General features: G+C 33.3%; 1 long non-coding RNA gene across 1 annotated transcript in view; it reads left to right on the forward strand.

Annotated features, from left to right (window-relative positions):
- LOC119540343 overlaps nt 1-16,263 on the forward strand; it is an 84,492-nt gene extending 68,229 nt beyond the window's left edge. Inside the window, exon 3 of the long non-coding RNA XR_005218073.1 lies at nt 16,176-16,263. This is a non-coding gene — a long non-coding RNA (uncharacterized LOC119540343). The remainder of the gene's footprint in view (nt 1-16,175) is intronic.
- The last annotated feature ends 414 nt before the right edge of the window (nt 16,264-16,677 follow it).

Here is a 16,677-nt window from a genome sequence, read left to right on the forward strand (position 1 = left end):
GATTAAGAAATTTCCCCTTTATACTGTCATTATACCAAATTTTATATTTTATTAAAATAATTCTCATGGAAGTCTGTCTCTTTCTAATTTTGTAAACATTTTGAGAACAGGAAATATGCAATTTCTTCTTTGTATCCCCAATCTCACATAACAGAACAAACTATTGAAATAATGAATAACTAACGGCTTTACAAAGTTTTTTTTAAACTTCATAACAACCCCAAATGGCTTACCTGGTTAAGTTGCACCAGTTCATTGATTTGCAGAATGTCAAATAAAAAGTCAGTGTCAGATCCAGGATTCAAAATAAGGCAGTCTGACTCCAGAGTCTGCAATCTTAACTGTTTAAAGTTATAGGTAACTGAGTTATACTGTCTCTTCTGTACTACTGATTACTAAATGACAATCTCTGTTTATAAATCAAGACCAAGAGGTGAGAGTTATTTAGTCTAGGTTTGCAAATATTTCTCTTTTAATACATGGGGTGTTCTCTTTCAACAATAACTAAAAGGATGAGATTTGCATCACAACTTCAAAAAAACAAAAGAAATGGAGAACAACGAAATAACACTATGGTCGCTATTTAAACTCCATAAAGCTTTAATAAAGTTAAAAATATTTAAATACCAATATATATAAAACATATAGGTTTTATTGTACAGACATGTTTCCTTTTTTTCTTTTTTAAATAAATACTTTCTAGCCCTGGAACAAAAACTTCCATCCTTGTGTTGGTCTTAGACATTGTCTTCCTATTCATCCTCCTTGTGAGGTTCCTATTAATAGGATGACCAGAGCACCTAAATCTGGACATTCTTCAGAATAATAAATACTAAAGCAATTGGAACAAAGTAGTTGGTCAACCAGTGTAAACCAGTACTGTTCCAGGCAAGCCAGGACATGAAGATATTGCACTGACCATTTCCACAGTTTCTATGAGCCATTATTACACTGGATGCATGGGATTTTGTAGATTTCATTGCATTTTCTTAGCATCTTTGTTTTAAAGAGAAAAAGGGCTTTCTGAACTCAGATGCAGAAAGGCAAGTGGTTACCACCTCTATTATGTTTCCTAATTTTATCTCTCATCGTATTTGTACTTACAGACTCCAGCATGTCTTACTCTAAGAGAGTTTTTTCCTTATAGAACCTCATTTTAAAAATCAGAATGGTACTAGCAAAAGTGTCCTTCAAAAGCCACACATCCTCCTTTCTCTATCATCTTCTGAACTAATTCTGCTGTAGTTTCCCTGTAACTGTGGCTCAGATTTAAATTGAGAGCCAGAGCTCTCAATTCCAACAAATCATTCTTAACTTTGGCAAGGTTACATGAACTGTAATTCAAAATTATGCAAACAACCTATGTTCATTGTATACTATACAAGGAAGAATGGAAAGATGAATGGAAGGTAGGAGGTAGGTAGACCGAAGAAAAATAGAGGGAGAAAATGGAAGGAAGGGAGGGAGGGAGGAAGGAAGGAAGGAAAGGAAGGAAGGAAGGAAAGGAAGGAAGGAAGGAAGGAAGGAAGGAAGGAAGGAAGGAAGGAAGGAAAGGAAGGAGGGAGGGAAGGAGGGAAGGAAGGAGGGAGGAAGAGAGAGAGGGAGGGAGGAGGGAGGATATAATGAAGGAAGGAAGGGGAGTTGCTTTTATCATGTTGATGCCTCTCTTTCAGAACATAGGCATTTATTTGACCATGAAATACGAGCTAATATAATAACAGTGCATACGATAGATTATATGTGAATATATTACTTCATTGTTGTCTCACGTGTAGCCGAGTCCTTTGACTTACTTGCTTTGATGAATACTTTATTTTGTGTGATTCACAGAGTTCTTAATGTTAGTTTAAGAATCATCCTTGAAATAGTTAGGCCTTCCCTGGTCCCTTAAAAGGGCCTGGCCCACCTGTGTTACCTTACTGGAAGCAAGCACATGACAGTTGGATAACAGGTCATGTTTCTCTACATTGTTCTTACCTGCTCTTTTGCTGGCTTGAGTTGTCTGGCTAAGTCCTGCTTTCATCTCCCTGGCTTCTTGATCACCTAAATTCTATTCTAGTTCTCAATACTTGAGTCAGACTGTCTCGTTCAGTGACCTAATAGGGCCATTCCTCTAGATTTCTGAGTCTCTGCTTCACCATTCAGTTTCTGTGCACTAGGAGTTTTTGGTAAGAGACATTGCTCCTATGAACCACTTCCCAAAAGGAACCACCCTGGCTAGGATGCACTGATAGAGATAGAAAATTTGATGGAAAAAAAACAAAAAAAACAAACAAACATGCTAAGTGAACGTGATGAAGAGCCAAATAATATAGCAGCTTTAACACTGTGCTTACATTATCTTCCTATAAATCAGATTCAATGATGCATTGCCACATTAAATAATATTATTTTGCATAAGAACAAATTTGTGAAATCTAACGCTCATATAAAATAGGGTGTTTTAGAAGGCAAATTTTATATATTTCCTTTGTATTTTACTTAGGTTTAGTTTCTTTATACAACTCTTTAGTATCTCAAACTGAATAAGTGTGGAATATTGGAAAACAATAATATGCTACATTTTTTATATCTCATATAGCTACACAATTTTTGCAAATTTTGTTTTGTCTATTCTGTCATTCATCAGCAATGCCATTTTTATAATAGAAAATGCTTGTCAACCTCCTTCATTATGTCTGACCAAAATTATATTTACTGCATTAATTATTAAAATATTAGGATGGAGTAGGATGGAGTAGGGAACTTGGACTCTAGCATCAAGTAGATGCAGGTTTGTGACTTTAATAAACACTGAGCTATGGCATTAATCTTCATAGTTGTGATATGGCATCAACATACAAATTCATAACTTCTAATCTCATCCAGTCAAAATATGAGATCCAAAAATATGTTATATTTGACTTCTTGTTATTATTGGAAATGAGATCAGCCATTTTATATTCCTCTTTTCCATGTCCCTGCTTCTCATGGATCATTTGACAAAGCTATGTATTCTGTTAATATTTACCATCTCACCTTGGTGTGTACTGCACTTATATATATAATAGTTGTCTAAGAATCTAAATATCTTGGTAGCCAAGACTCATATGAAAGGAGGGAAACAAAACTTACCCTGAAATCAATGTGATTTGTTATACTTAAATTTCTGAAAAGAAAACATGAGGCTTTTTATGGGTTGAAAATTTGCCTGCATTATATTTCTTTTAAAAACTTACTATGCAAAGTATTCAAAATAGTCTTTGGATTATTTTTTGAAAACTTGAGAGTTCAAAAAAACGTATTAAATCATAGATTTTTCTATCTCCAGAACTGGATATTTCCACATGATTATAAATATCATAGGTTTTGTAAGCACTGAACAATCATATTTTTCAATTCCTTTGTAGTTCTTTATGGAAAAAAATTCTTATGCCTGATTCATCAGAAAACATTATTTCTTATTTGGGTATCTATCATTACATTGGCGTCTTTCACAATTATAATATCACAAGGAAAAAAATCTCCATTTTCACTTGAAACTAGGACACAGTTTTGATAAAATAATCTTTTAATAAACCAGGGAATCCTAATTAGTATTTAATTTTTTCTATGAATTATTTTCACTTGTTCTATATTTGATTTTTTAGGAATAGATTTTTTTAAAGAAGATCAATAGTAGATCATCTGGAGTTGGAAACAGTACTGTAATAAAATTCTGATGTAATTATTCAACATTTAAATATATACATCTCTCTCCATATATAAAGCAAATCAAAGTTAAAAAGGGTAGCAATATTTTCCTATTTTATACTCTAATTTTCTAAAAAACACATTTATACATTTAGGTTGTTCATAGGTATAAGTCTGTTTAATGCTGGGAAAATAAATCAGTAATTTATTACAGAAAGGTAGAAAAGTTGTGGGGATTCTTAACTGATATTTGCCTAAATTTTTCAGATTTTTCATTGTAATACACTTCAATATATTTTATATGTAACACTAGAAACTTCCAACTGCTTGCAGACCCTGAAATCTTGTCTTTCGCCTTGCATATATAACCTTACAAATTTTAGTAAGTAATTTTTCAAATTGTGTTGCATTGTTTTTAAGTAGTCTTAGTGCTACTGTTCATAAATTATTCAGTTGCAATGTTTATGCTTGAAAGATTTGCACATTTAAATCTGAATTTCCTTGGTTCCCAAAACACAAGAACAACGATATGATTAATGCATCATTTATCACTTATCTATAGTATTTGCCAAGTATAAATGTGTAACTAAAGGATAAATCATCCCATTTATTTCTAAAGAATAAATGCACTTCTTTAATATTTTAAACTAAAAATAATATATTCTTGGATTTTATAATTCAATAAAATTTATTAACAGTTTATAACACGAATAAATTTACTTTCACTTATTCTTGTTGTCACCAAATCCCACCAATTCTAGCTTCAAAATGTCTCAAATGAGTCCCTCTTAATTTCTGCCAGTGTCAACACCCCACTTCAGGTAGTCATCATCTCTCTCCTATCTGCTATTTACCTCTGAATTGATCCCGAGGATATATACATCACACTGCTGCTACCTGCTGATTAAAAATAGAATTCAAGTGTTGTCGCTTTTTTTTTTGGCTTTACATACACCACATTCCCTAAAGATAAGTCAAAATTCCTTAGAACAGAATTTAAACAAGTTTATAATCTAGATTCATCCTTCATTTTCCAGTTTTGATAAGAAATACATGAGTTATGCTATATTTAACTCCTTTCTTTGTTTTTGCATGTATTTATGTTTGTGTGCATATGTATATTTATGTGTGTGACCAGTCACAAGCACACACACAGCCACACAGTAACATAATCACACCATCTCTAGTATATAGGCTTCCTTACTGTGTGATCAAGGAGCCATCACAAAACCACAGAGGAGATAAATATTGTTTTAAAATGTTGAACTAAATGGTCACTAACTTAGGAAAGGATTTGCTTTAGATCTTTTCTTTTGCTGGTTGAATTCCTTAAGAGGCCAAGATGGATATTAGTATGCATTAAGTGTTCTAAGGCCTATTTGCAAGAAGCACTGCTAGCAGCTGGGGGAGTAAGTTCTTTAGTCCTGAACGTGAATCTGGATAGCATATTACAGGTTTCACTATACCTATCTCACACATGCACTGAAAATACTCTGGGTAGTTTTAAAGATCAAAATATTAAGCATTTGAAATATTAATGCTCCTAGAATGAGAATATTTACAAAGTATAAAAAGAGAAGAGATTACAAAGGAAAATATGAATATTTATACATATTAATTTCCCCCCTCATTTATACATGGGCACACACAATCTTCAGATACAACTAAAAGTAAGGTGAAAATGCATGAAGACAAAAGGAAGCAAATATTGTAAATGATTAGTGCCCTTTCAACTGGTATACCAAACAGAGTTCAACTCTATGGGATATAAATAGGAAACTGCCTTACTTTTCTCCAGACTCTCCCTTCAATCTTTCCTTATTAAATTCCCTTTGTTCAACTCTAAATATATCCAATGGCTTTCTAATCAATTTCAATTGTAAGGAAAATCTTATTAAGGTAATTCTGACATATTCAGTTGTTAAAATGTCTAGTTCCTCTTAACAGTATGTTAATCTGACATCATGTCTCTATTTTGCCTCTCCCCCAGCACAGGCTTGATCCTGAATTCTAGGATTAGGGACCTGCAGAAGGGAGGGGTAAAGGGATTAGAGGAAGGAGGCTCAAATCCCACGTTGCGTATGCTGTTGAAATATGGCCATTGATGTCTTTAGGTAGCCTCCTTCATGGATGCTTGCTCTTCTTTGGAGTCACTTGAGGAAATTTGGCCCTGTAGAGATTATATAGATATATAAATATTCTACACCCTCGCCTAGTAACCTGTGCAGAAACCGCACCTCCAGACCTTACTGCTCCGAGCCGGTACCCTTTGGGAATGGGAGCACAGAAAGAGAACACAGCCCAGGTATCACCTGCATTGTCCCCAGAGTCTATGAAAATCATATATAGCCTAATCCTTCTGAATGATGTAAATATAGGAATTTGTTGGAATGCTGACTCCTTTTCCTCACCCTGCCCTTGAAAGATTCTCCAGACATCTAGATGCCTGCCTTCAGATTTCTCCATCAGAGAAGTGTCTGTAGGTTCGTGGGAATTCCCAGACTTCTTAGAACACATACCAAACTTTCCCCCAAACCCTGACACTATGCTTCATTCCTGTACGGTATAGGAGCTATAAATTTGCAGCTCAGCATACATTTTGATGGGAAAGAAGGTGTCCTGCCAGCAGGCATCTTCAGAAATTTCTTTCAAATAATCTATTCAAAACTGTTGTCTTTTCTTAGATAGTTTGGAGAGATGAGAGCCACTGGTAAGGATTTACTATTTTTTAATAAATCCTGTGTGAATATGTCTTGCGTCACCCTTTAGAATAGAGAGAAATGTATCACCTATTGTTTTCAGGATTGGATTTTTATCAGAATTTGAAACAACAAAGCAATCCTTTTCAATAACCTGTTATATCCTGAACAACTTGCTTATAAAAAAATTGATTTTAAAATACCATGACTTCAATTAATTTAAAGGTAATGAATATTGACAGATAATTCATTAAAGAATAAATATAACTCAAACCAAACAACCCTTCCTCCCTTTTTTAATGGTGGTGATACCCTTTTTCAGCAGAGATTGGCTGAAATTAGTGTTATTACAAAGGAAAGCAAGTGAAGATTTTGGACAGTGGATTTACAACATACTTGCATTTAACTTAACCTGATTTCAAGTATACATGGTAGAGTGAGAATAGATAAATTTAAATAGCATTGGGAATGTTGTCCAACATTTTACTGCATGTATTTTCAAAACCCAGTGGGATATGGAAGAAAATGTGAATCTGCTATTCCTTCAATCCTTGTCAGTCCTGGGTTGTGTCCCTGATAAAGTGAGCTTTGATCAATACTGAATGTGCTGCTAATTTTTAAAAACACAGTACTTATTTTCATAATATATGGGCATAAACACAAACCAGCTACTTTATCTGATATTTCACTGAGGAAATCATAATCTATTTCAACATGGAAGAAAAAGCAGCATTGTGCATTTTGAAAGCCAGAATGTGGATCTTCAACATAGCACCTTCTACAGAAACTTACCAGGGTAATATTCCAAAAGTTAAGCTCGTTTTCATTAGATATACTGACTAAAACCAAACTCTGATTAAGTTACGACTCTACTGTAAATTTTTTTTGGAAGCAATTTGTTAATTTGTATCAAATATCATAGAAGTACACCAAATATATTTTAGGAATGAATGTATCATGGGAAAATAGGGTTTGGGGGTTTACAGCCCCTAAATTTATCTACAGACTGTGACAGTTTGTAATTGCACTCTCTATGTTGAGTAGTCCTCATCTAATTCAATTTTCCATGGCTGCCAGAGTAATCAGTCTAAAATCCAAATATGATCATGATACTCCCTGGCTTAAAATACTTAAACAGTACCCTACCCCATCACCTACCTACAAATAATGCCCCTAGTTACTTATAGTGGCCCATCCTCCCCTCCTTGATGTGACACCCATCTGCTTTTCCAGGTAATTCCAGTCACTCTCACCCAATAGTTGCCGTTCTCCCAAATACTTCATTCTAAAGCCATTTTACCTTGTTTTCCTTCCCTCTTCCTTATAGATATGCCCTCCCCCATTCTTTGGCTGGCAAACTTTACAACATTGTTTCAAATGTAACTAAATATTACAGGCAGAGTTTGTAACACAGTCTCTGCATTATTTGAATGTGGTAAATAATCAGCAAGCTAATTACTTAGTTACTGTATCGGAGTTCTGCAGGGCATGAACATTCTGTACTTCAATCTTGTAACCTCTGTTCAGAATATATGTCACATATTAGGCAATCAAAAATTATTATTGAACACATAATTGAACAAATGAAAAAAATATGTGAATTAACAATTAATGAAAGATATCTGAATATTAATTTCAAAAAATGAAAAATAAATACATTTTTATATTTCTCAATATGTATACATCAAATGAACACACCACTGATTTTATACATTGTAGATTTAATGTCTTAAATATAAAATTATCTATCAAATATGTTCTGGGATAGTAAACAACCTTGGAAGATAGTGAAAGGGTTTCCATCTGTGGTAGAGAGCAGATTTGTTACCTGACCAGACTAATAATGATAGTTTCCTTCCCGTTCTGAAACAGCAATTGGGCAGATTTGCTAGTAGCTCCCCTATAACAGTGGGGTTTCCTAAACCTATGTTTCCTCAAGCAGTAACTGAAATCCCTTAAGAATCAGTATCTATTTGGGCTGTTCCTAATTGCCCCCATGGGACATGGAGTACAAGAGGTATTTAAGTAAATTTAAAGTTGATGCTTCCTGCTGAGCCATGCATAACACAGCCCTTTGACTCTAACCCAGGGGTGTCATTTTTTTCCTGCCTGCTTCTATTAAGCTGTGGTAGGCAAAAGCATTAGCTTGAAAGTAGGGTCAAAACTCAGACCCTTCACAGTTTTTGGGAATATGTTTGCATGCATGTTGTTCATCTCTAACAAGCCAATTTGGATGAAGACTTGCAGCCTACCATTGGAATTTATTTACAGTATTGCCTAAAAACCATAGTGAAAGACAAAATGTTAGTGCCCCTGCTAAATTCTCATTCTCGTTCAGGCTTTACATGAAAATTTTAATGAGCAGGTGATTTGAATTCTTTTTTTTTTTGTAAGGGAATAGATGAGTCTTTGGCATTGAAGACTAATTACATTAAATTAATAATGAAATTCTCTTCATAGTCAGTAAAATTAATTGTAAATTTTGTACAACAAGAAACTACATAAAGAATAAATATAGATCAGCATTTATGATTTGACAAGTATTTGTTATCAGGTCATTTACAATAGAAGATTGAAATTGAGTTCAGCACATTAATTTGAGTTCATCATGCAGCAAACCTAGAGATATTTCAGTCTTTAAATCTATAATTAAGGGATTTCAAACTATTAGTTTAGCCATAGAAATGATCCATTTTTTCTTGAAACTTAGTAGATAGACTGAACCAGCTTATTATGCTGCTAATAAGAGACTTTCCAGCTTTTAGATTATTTTCTATAAGACAAGTAAAAGTATGATGATGTTTTTAATAAAGTGAAACACCACCATTATTTGCTGTTCAAAATTGATTTTCCCCCTAAGGTTGAAAAGTAACAAAGTATAACCATCAAGATTTTATTTAATGCAGAAATGGAACTTCTGAATCTATTTCATAATGGTAATGATATGTAAGTAGCTGTACTTATCTGTCTAGAGGTGAAGATGGTATTGATCAGCAAATGAGATCAGCATGGTTAGAAGAACTCAAGGAAGATATGTGACACACCTTTTTAAATTCAAAAGCCAGAACTAAACTATTTATTTAACATATATATATATATAATTATGAATACTAACATTTGCTTTGTTGCATGTGAAAATTTGGAAGCTCAAAAAATTAACATGAATACAAATTAGTTTATATAAACTAATGGCACTCAAATCTTTGCATGCATAAATTCCACCTAGAAAGAATATTTAAAAATGTAGATTCTTGGATGCCCATTCACCATGATTCTGACTCAGTAGGTCTGGGAATGTGTTCAGAAAGCAGAGTTTTTCTTCTGATGGAGCAGTACTATAGACCACACTTTGGGAGAAAATGGTAGAAGAACTGAATTGCTAATGTAAAACTTGGGAGTAAATAAAAAATCTCATCATGTTCCACAATAATTCATGTCTGTTTCAGGATCAGGCTCCCCTCACTGCGGTCTAGTTCTTTTCATATTGAAAGTGGACATGTATCAGAATCTTCTGAAGAGACTTTGCTTTCCTCCTTATTCTTCCCTCTATTTTAGCCCAGAGATTTTCATGCAAACTGGGAGGAGATTTAGGCACAGAAAAACGTGTACTTTGACATCTGACCACCAACTCTACCATATAAATATCTGCTGCAATAAATAGGCCAGTTTTGGAAATTTTTAGATATATCACTTTGAAATATTTGTAATAATCATATTAAAGAGTAATTTAGAGTGAAGAAAATGTTTAGAATACCATTTAGAAAGCCATGAACCTTTATATATAACCATGGTTGAATGGCAGTTACACATTTGTAAACACAAAATTCCCTCTGTGGTTTTGTGACTTTTTACATATTTTATTTTTAAGAATAATTTTGAAATATATATGTATATATTCTATGGATATTAATATATAATTTTTTATGTCATATGATAATAAGTAGCAAATGATTTCAAAACTCAGTATAGGAACCACATTACTTAATTTGCTTTTGCTGTCTTTGATTTAAATATAGAATTAAATTGTTAATATAATGATAAGTTGCTATGTTATCCCCTGTCTTTGTGATAAAACAGTATGAAACAGAATCATGAAAATGTAAACACTTAGAACTGAAAAAAAAAAAAACAGAAAACATTGAGACAATGACTTTCAAGTGTTTTTTTTTTTAAGGCAGCATTCTTCTGCAAAGTAAATCTTAAACAGGATTACAATATGTTAAATATTTTACAGCAGAAATGCTTTGTTTAATTTATGATGGAGACCATGGCAAACAGGACCTTTTCCTTTCTCCCCTCTTCTATTGCTCTTGGAATACCTGAAAACCTAGAATTTCCTTAGCATGCAAGTTAAAGCTACAAATTTAGTCCAACTCACTTACTTTGTACAGAAAGTATATGACTATCCCTATTGTTAGCCATAAGTAAATGTCAATATTTATTCTGAATATGCAAATACATGCACTAATTAATCAATCAATTAATTAATGCAAAGAATATAGAATAGTCTCTGTTTTTCATGTTCATTCCCTCAGCCTTGCAGTCTTCAAAGTTCAAGACATAAACAGAGGAGAGAGGAGGTGTACTTTAACTCTGGAATGTATCAACCTGGCTATTCATAGTGGGAGGTTAACCAGTATTATGGAATTGTGTAGCTCTCAAAAGCTCGACCAAGGAAGTCTATCCTATATCCTGCTTGAGTTTTTCTCTGATGTCATCATGTGGGACTGTCTCCCTCTATCCATCTAAATAGACATGAATATTGTGGAACATGATGAAATTTTTTATTTACCCCCAAGTTTTACATTAGCAATGAATCTGGCCTAAGTACAAAAATGTTGTCATTAAATGCTTGTTGTTTTACCTCTTCTTGTTCTATCAGGTAACACAAATAAATATAATGAAATTAATCCTACATCCCACCTTCTCTGCCTGTATCTTATCCATAGTGGGATGTGGAAGGAAGGATTTAGTTATGGCTGAAACAAAGTCGTGTAGGCACCCGAGAGTTTGGGTTTGAAGCACAGTGTAAGAGCTGGCCCTCGGTGGATACCCTGGCACAACACAAAGAAGTAAGTAATTTGTTCAAGGGCTCAGTGGCATAGCTAAGAATGAAAACGACTACTACTATACTCCCTGTTCTTAAAATTATACTGCCAACTTGAAAATTGTTGTTTCAATAGTAATATCATTTTGTATAATTGCTCTGTACTTTTAACACATAATAATTTATAATATAATATTTCATTACTAGAAGAGCACTGTGAAATAGAACAATGTATTCCCATTTGAGAGATCAAGACAGTGAAGCACAATGACTTCCAGGTTATTGAGACTGGAATTAGAATTGAGCTTATGTTTCTGTTTCATTTTTGTTTGTTTGTTTGTTGGATCTTCACCCCATTCTACTTCAAATATGTGGATAATGAGAAATTTCAAGTTAATGATGACTGTTTGCTTAACATAAACAAGTTTTATTAATAGGTTCACACAATTATATTAATAATCAGGGATTGGAGGTATCCTTGCTTCTAACTTTGTCACACTGCAGAACATATGTTGATGGAGTTTTTATTTGATTTCTTTTGTAAGAAGAAATCCTATCATAATTGTTTGCCCAATAAGTTAGGTGGAAAGTAGTGGTATTTTGCATTAATTTTTTTCTGTTCAAAATGTAGATTATTATTTAGACATATTTTTGGTATGCTATATACAAAAGAAGAGTTTTAACCAATCAAACTTTAGAAAATTAAAAGAAAAATTATAATTCACTGATAAAATTTTTTTTTTAATTCCAATTCTTTGTTCTCATGTAAGAAAATAACAACCAGAATAGAAACATTCACAACTTCGATCATTCTGTTTCATGATTGAAACAGAAATGAATTGGTTTGAATTTAATGATGATACTGCCATCTGGCATTTGCAATTTTGTAATCTCCACAGATGCCATGGAATGTGGGAGGACTGGACACAAAAAAACAGAAAGTAGATGCATAAAATTCAAATATAATTTTCCATAGAATCTTAAATCTTAAGCAAGCAATTACTACAAAAAGGACTACCCCAAGATATAATTAGTAGAAAAACTGAGTTTTAACAACACTTGAAAAGATATTTTTCCTAAGATTTTATGCTTCAAAAGATGAATTGTTAAAGGTACCTTGACAAAGGGAAATATAGGTCCATTTCGCATATAACTATATTTGTCACCTATGGGACAGCTGTAACTTGGTCCAAGGAACCAAAGATAGTAATCCACTTTTTTTTGTTATATTAAATGAATATTATTTCTAAATATGTAATGATGAAGAGAAAATATTCTGGTATTGAGTATTTGGGATAGTGTTTATTGTGGAAAAGCAAATAAATTCGTTCCTGAGATTAGCAGCAAGTTTATGTTCATGAAATACAGATCTGATCATATACTTCCTATTAGTCTTCAGTCATAATTCACTGCCAATTGCTCCAATATCTCAGTGCCTGGCATGTATTAAGTATCAATGGAGTTTGAATGGTTAACACATCCTGAAACTGTTAGCCTAGAACTCCTATGACTCCATGAACTCCACAGACACCCGTGTCAGTCATGGTCCTGGCACTAAACAGAAGCACATGCAAAAGTGTTTAAATAAAATATTTTAATGAAGGAACTATTTGCAGAGATGTGAGCAGAGTAAGTAAACCTATACAAAATGACAAAGCACCTGAGAGGCAAGAATGGGAAAACTTTACCACTTCCAGACCCAAATAGGCAAGGGGAACCAAAAGCTGGATTTGTTTTAATGACAGAATTTTTGCATCTTCTGGGAAAGATACAGAAAAGAGCAAGAGGTTAGACAATGAATAGAAGGCATACAAGAGGATAGAGAGAGAAAACTGGCCTTGGATAAGAAGCCAACACCTCTATTTCAACATGATAGGAGAGACAGAAGTTATGGACCTTAATCTTATTGATTTGCTTCTACTATCTCAGGCAAAAGAGTATCAAATGGGTTAGATTTTTGAGAATGATGATAAGGATGTAAAGGAGGTTCATGGTGACTATATATATATATATATTTTTTTTATTAAGAGTTTACTATACAAGGTGCCATTGATGCTCCCACAGATATATGTTTTGAGTTTTACTATAATTATCATTTTGCATGAGAGAAAATTGAGTACTGGATAGTTTAATCCATTTTCCCAGAGAAACACTGATCCTATGTGGCAAAGCCATCATTGAGCCATGTTTGCTAACAGGGCAGGTTGTCAACTATTCTGTTTTGCTACATAGTTTTCAACTAATTATAGTACTGAAAGAAATGAAAATTTGACTATAGAAAAGAAGCAAGGTTGTCTTGTTATATTGAGGACTCATTTGATGGTGATGACCATTATTTAATGTGGTATTAATAATATGCTTCTCTCTGAGATTTGTGTCCTATAAATCATAGCTGCCTGTATATAGGCAAAGAGAAGCTGCCAGGAAGTTTTTTCAAGGAGACAGCAGATTGACCAGTGAGTTAAAGCTATTGACATCAGGAAGAACAAAGCAATCTCTAGCAATTGGTATTTTTTTTCTAATCTTAAGCCATAGCTAAAATTTTTGAAGGGCCAAAAAGGCCAGAATCCCTATTACAGAAGGGAAATTTTCCATCTTTTATAATCCTTACTGTAAAGAGAGATTGAATCATTTAAATAAAAAAAAAAAAAAAAGAATTTCTTTGCTTCTGGTAAAAGGCCTCAGCCTTTTTTAGCATGACTATATCAGCAAATCATATGTATACGGGGATTCACTAATGAGTTCACATATTCATTGTCCGTAGATATGCTTTGGGAATAGGGCCTGGAAGAGCATATATTTACCTGGTACAGGTTGTTAAAATTTTAAATTTTGTTTGCTAAATAAGAGGTTTTCCTATCACCATGGGTGATGATATGTAGTAATTAATAATAAAAGTATTTTAGATAAATATCACAACCTCACACCTTCATATAGATATAATAAACTTAAAATTCCCTTACAGTCTTCCATTTTTAACTGTGCATGCACTAAGTCAACAGCCTGTGTACTGTATCTGAGTGTAAGAGATGATTTTTGTTTCTAGGCCAAAGTTAATTATAAATGGCAGTAATTGTTCACCACTTTAGAAGCCCTAATCATTTCTCTGAAAGCTTAAAATAACAATCTACTGACTTACCCTGGCTTACCATCTTCCTCCCAAACTAGGAAACTTGTTAATACACAGTTTTATTAAGAAACTAGTCAAAGCAAAGTAATCTCTGCCAATGTTTAAAGGCTAGTAAGAGAGCTCGAAAGGTAATCTTTATATTGCATGGGAAGAGAAAGGGAAAGGTATGTCTTTATAAAGCTGCCACAGGAAAATGATTTAAAGATTATACAGTTTTCAATATCTACAAAGCAATGTATTAAACCTGGAGCCAAGCAACTTTTTCTGAAAAGGACCAGATAGAAAATGTTTTTGACTTTGTTGGCCATTCTGTGCCTGTCACAGCTACTCTGACATTGTAACATTAATGAGTGTGGTTATGATACAATAAAACTTTATTTACAAAAAAAAAACAGGCTGACAGTGGCACATACTTTGCCAAATCTTGAGATAGAACAATGAAATATTGTTAAATTATTGCCTATTTAATGTGATGATGCAGTACTTACGAAAGACATTTTAGAAAGCAAAATGATGATTTCAGCATAAAGAAATTTTTTAGACCACTATTTAATACATATATGTGAATAAGCATATTGATTATAAGGGAGAGATTTTCATTGATCCTTGATTCACCTTTGCAAAATTCATATTTTAAATTCATTACCTAATTATCAGAGAGAGAGGGATGATGAGGGCCTAAAATAAAGAAAGCACATCAAACATGATCTAGAAGAAGGACCAAATGTTTTGCCTATAGAAGAGTTAAGGCATACACAATTTAGTGATGTCTTGGTTGCATGTACTATTTACCTGTTTTAAAGGTGCATTTTTTGATACCTCTGTCAAGCCTTTTCATATTAATCTGTGAAGGGTGTGATCTCCCCACCCTTCTTTCTGTCATTGCTTATCTTTTCCCAATTTCTTTTTCACAAATTTATTAAAGATATCCTGTTAGAACGTTGGTACTATGTTTAATCGATCAATAAATCTGGAAATAATCACCATCTTCATATTAACTAATCTTCCCATTGGGGAAAAAAAAGTCTCTAATTTAATTCATATCCATTTTTCTCAGTCATTAAATAAATACGTGCTGTGTTTCTGCTATTTAAGACATATTATTCTGGGTACTAGAAATATAGCAGTGGAGCTTGCATTCATCAGGCAGACAAATGAGTAGTAAAATAATTTCAAAGAGTAATAAATGTGAAGACAATACAAGAGAGTTGCAATTGGCAATGACTGAAGTACACAGTGTTGGGATTGAAGTTTACACTATATTTGGCTCGGTAGTTGGGAAGGCCTCTGAAAATAGGTGTCATTGAGCTGAGGTCTGAATTATAAGAATGTGGTAACAGTGCTGAAATTCAGGTCTAGAGTTTCCCAGGCAGACAAAAAAAAAACAAGTACAAAGAGTATTTGCTGGGAATGAACATAAATGTGTTCCCTGAACAGAAATCAAGTTATGTGTGAAGCCTAATGAACTGGGAAGAAGGTGGTATGCACTGAGGTTAGAGTGTTAGGCAAGGAACAGATCACACAGGTTTTAAACTTGGGTGAGGAATCCAGATTTTACATTAAGTTCAATGGAAGCATTTGAGGAATTTTAGCAGAAGAGTCACATATGTTTCATATTTTTCAAAAGGCACTCTGGCTACCCTGAGGAGAATGGAATGCAGAAGGGCAAGGACAGAGGTAGAACAATGAATTAGGAGCTATGATAGTAGACCAGGTAAGAGATTTATTTTATGTGTTTTGTCTTTTTTTAGTCATTTTGTCTTACTAAATGTCTCAACATTTTTATTAATTCTATGAAATTTTCAAGATTTCCTCTTAATCTCTCTTGGTTTAATAATAGGAAAAAAAAATAACAGACAAAGAACTTTCTTTATTCTAGGATTCCAGAGAAATGCATATGGGATGCCAAGATAACTATTTTCACATATGGTTTCTACCACCTATGACACTTTCAGAGTATTTTAATACATTTAAGGGAAATAAAAAAATTACATATTCTATTTATTTCACTAAAACAAAATTTGAAGATTATAACTATTAACAACCACAACTTATTCAGCATTTGCCATATGCCAGGAATTTTGATAGGAACTTTAGTTACCCTAATTTATTTAATTCTTATAACAGTT

Source organism: Choloepus didactylus, chromosome 7 (genome assembly GCF_015220235.1).
Source record: "Choloepus didactylus isolate mChoDid1 chromosome 7, mChoDid1.pri, whole genome shotgun sequence".
In the NCBI taxonomy this organism is placed as follows: domain Eukaryota; kingdom Metazoa; phylum Chordata; class Mammalia; order Pilosa; family Megalonychidae; genus Choloepus; species Choloepus didactylus.